The sequence below is a fragment of the Jatropha curcas genome, chromosome 11, assembly GCF_041381405.1.
Source record: "Jatropha curcas cultivar XTBG-Jc1 chromosome 11, XTBG_Jcur_1.0, whole genome shotgun sequence".
NCBI lineage: Eukaryota > Viridiplantae > Streptophyta > Magnoliopsida > Malpighiales > Euphorbiaceae > Jatropha > Jatropha curcas.
This window is the reverse complement of record NC_143161.1, coordinates 18,618,082-18,621,180: the sequence shown is the minus strand read 5'-3', so window position 1 is coordinate 18,621,180 and position 3,099 is coordinate 18,618,082. Positions and strand designations below refer to the sequence as shown.

Below are 3,099 nucleotides of genomic sequence, written 5' to 3'. Positions count from 1 at the left end.
GACATGTGATAGGTGTTAATTTTATAGTGTTTTTAATATAGTTTTTATTAGAATTTTAGTAAGTTTTATTACTTTAATTTGATTTTAGTATAATTTTGTTCAAAGCTTCCTTGATTCTTAAACTGCTTGATCTAAGAGAAAATTGTAGGAATTTGGCACAGAAGAGAACATTAAAAGGCAAGACACTTAGCCTCTAGCACACCCAGGCCGTGCTAGAAGGCACAACCGTGCTAAAAGCTAAGGAAATCAAGGGAGAGACAGAAGAGAGCACGGCTTGGGTGTGTCAAAAGGCACGGCCGTGCCATAATGGGATCTAGGGCTTGTCAATGCCTAGCACGCCCATGACAATTTCAGGCAGGAGTGACAGAAGCAAGCACGCCCTGCCTGTGCTATGTGGCACGCCCGTGCCTTAAGGATTCATCAGGGTGTGCTTGCCTAGCACACCCCGTGCTTCACTAGCCAGACTTCCAGACTAAAGCACACCCAGCCCGTGCACTATGGCACGCCCATGCTATGCAGACAGAACTAGCGTGAACTAAATACGCAAATCCATCTTTTCCTCACATGGGCCCGCCTCGTAGAGTTTCCTAAACATACTAAACAAGACCTAGATTTATTTTGGGAGAGAAAGGAGTCCTAATTAAGAAGAAATCAAAAGCCTAAACAGTCATGATCTCCTATAGAAGATTTTGCACTAAATAAGGATTCTATTTCCTAAAAGGAGTCAGACTTACCTTCAGGAGCTCTATATAAAGAGGGGAACTTCTCTGTGCTAGGGATCTCATTTTTTTTGTGTTATTCTCTACATAATTCTCTTTCTCTCAAAACTTCAAGCATCCAAGAATTGTGCCGAGATTCAAGGAAGCCATCAACATAGCTGTGATTCAGTTTTTATTTCTAAACTCTTCATCTTGTCTTTCTTTTCATTACTGTCTTTAAGTATGACGATTAATTCAAGTATGACTGAGTTTTATTTAATTACCATGTCCAGCTAAACTCTTATACTAGGGATTTGATGTAACTTAATTCGATTCCAGTTTATAATGTTAGATTTATTTTTCTTTGTTCTCGTTATAAATTATTATTGTGCTTAAAGCTTCCAGGCAGAAAATTTCCCCTGGATTGAGTTATTTCAATAATCGCTATCGGGAGAAAAGTTATTGATATGAAAAAGATAATAATTTACTTGAAAATAATAACTTGACGCGGAAGCTATATGGTTTGACTCAAGGGGGGTTTTCATAAGTTAATAATTATTAGGTTGTGAACTCACAAAACAATCACAAAATCTAAGGATCTGATTTATGTTTGATTTCACTATCGGAAGATAGGTAATTATACTAGATTAGAATAGCTAACAATACATTGGGAGAGCTTGTTAGTGACTCTAGGGTTGTTTCTCCTACTTGAACAATTAAAATGGATTAATGAACTAATAAAATAAACTGGATAGAATTAAGTGAAATCAAATTCCCTAGTAGTTTAATTCCCTGATTTCTTTTCACCTAAATTTTGTGCTTGATCTCCTTCTATTTTCACTTTAAATTTTATTTATCTTATAGCAATTCTCTCTTATTATCATTTAAATAATAATAGGTTAACATAATTTTAGTAATTGATATACAATCCCTGTGGATACGATACTCTCTTACTCTATATTACTTGTTGCGATTTCGTACACTTGCGAAAATCACTGTCAAGTTTTTGGCACCATCGCCGAGGATTGGCGTATCAATATCAATACGAATTACCCTATTGTTAATTTAGACACTCTTTTACTTAATTTTCTTTTAAGAACTGTTCCAGGTATTTTATGCAAAGAAGATCAAGGAAAACTGAACCTCTAATCTTTGATCCAGAAATTGAAAGAACCTTTCGTAGGCACAACGCTGTAAGAAAAACATGAGGAATAGAACTCGAACAACAAGCAGTCATGGCCAACGAAAATGAAAACGAACACGAAAACGAGAACATAGTCGGACCACCACTTCAACATCCAGTCCGTACCTTAAGGGATTATACAACACCTAATCTGAATGGGACAACCTCAAGTATTACGAGACCTAGGGTAGAAGCTAATAATTTTGAGATTAAACCCGCAATTATCCAAATGCTCTCTACCTCAATCCAATATGGGGGTTTGCCTAGTGAAGATCCTAATGCTCATATCACCAATTTTCTGGAAATTTGTGATACTTTCAAACAGAATGGTGTTTCTGAAGATGCAATTAAGCTGAGACTTTGCCCTTTTACTCTTAGGGATAAGGCGAGGTCCTGGTTACAATCATGTCCCGCTGGGAGTTTCACCACATGGGATGAATTAGCTCAAAAGTTTCTAGCTAAAATCTTTCCATCCTCAAAAACCACCAAGTTACATAATGAGATAATGACATTTGCTCATCATGATCAAGAGAGCCTGTATGAAGCTTGGGAAAGATTCAAGGATTTGTTAAGAAAGTGCCCTCATCACAGTTTGCCCAAGTGGCTACAGGTACAAACTTTCTATAATGCATTATCTCCTAACATCAAGATTACTCTAGATGCAGCTGCAGGTGGACCTTTTGAAAAGAAGGGAATTGATGAGGCATATGAGCTGATAGAAGAAATGGCAAGCAACAGCCATTACCAAAACAATTCCGAAAGGAGAAGAACCGCAGGAGTCTATGAAATAGACGCCATCACAGCACTTAATGCCAAGGTAGATAACATGGTAAGAAAATTGGACATGTTAACTACTAACCCTGTGAATTCTGTCATGCAAGTTTGTGATAGGTGCAATGGACAACATGGAATTGGAGAGTGCATCATGGACTCTTTAAATCCATAAACTTTGGAGCAAGTGAACTATGTGATGAATCAAGGAAGAAAGAATTACCCTTATTCAAATTCATATGATAACAGGTTAAGGAACCATCCTAATCTATCCTATGGTAATCCCAACAATGCCTTGAATGCACCACCAGGTTTCCACCCTCCAGAAAAGAAATCCCATGATGACCTCCTCACTGCTCTTTCTAAATCACACATGGAGTTCATGAACGAAACCAGAGAGAACCATAAAATCCAGCAGGCTGCAATAAGAAATTGGAGATTCAGCTA

General features: G+C 37.5%; 1 non-coding gene across 1 annotated transcript; it reads right to left on the bottom strand.

Annotated features, from left to right (window-relative positions):
• Positions 1-2,368: 2,368 nt before the first annotated feature.
• LOC149492675 (small nucleolar RNA R71) lies at positions 2,369-2,475 on the bottom strand. The gene has a single exon (XR_016319042.1). It is a non-coding gene; the product is annotated as a small nucleolar RNA R71 (small nucleolar RNA).
• Positions 2,476-3,099: the final 624 nt, after the last annotated feature.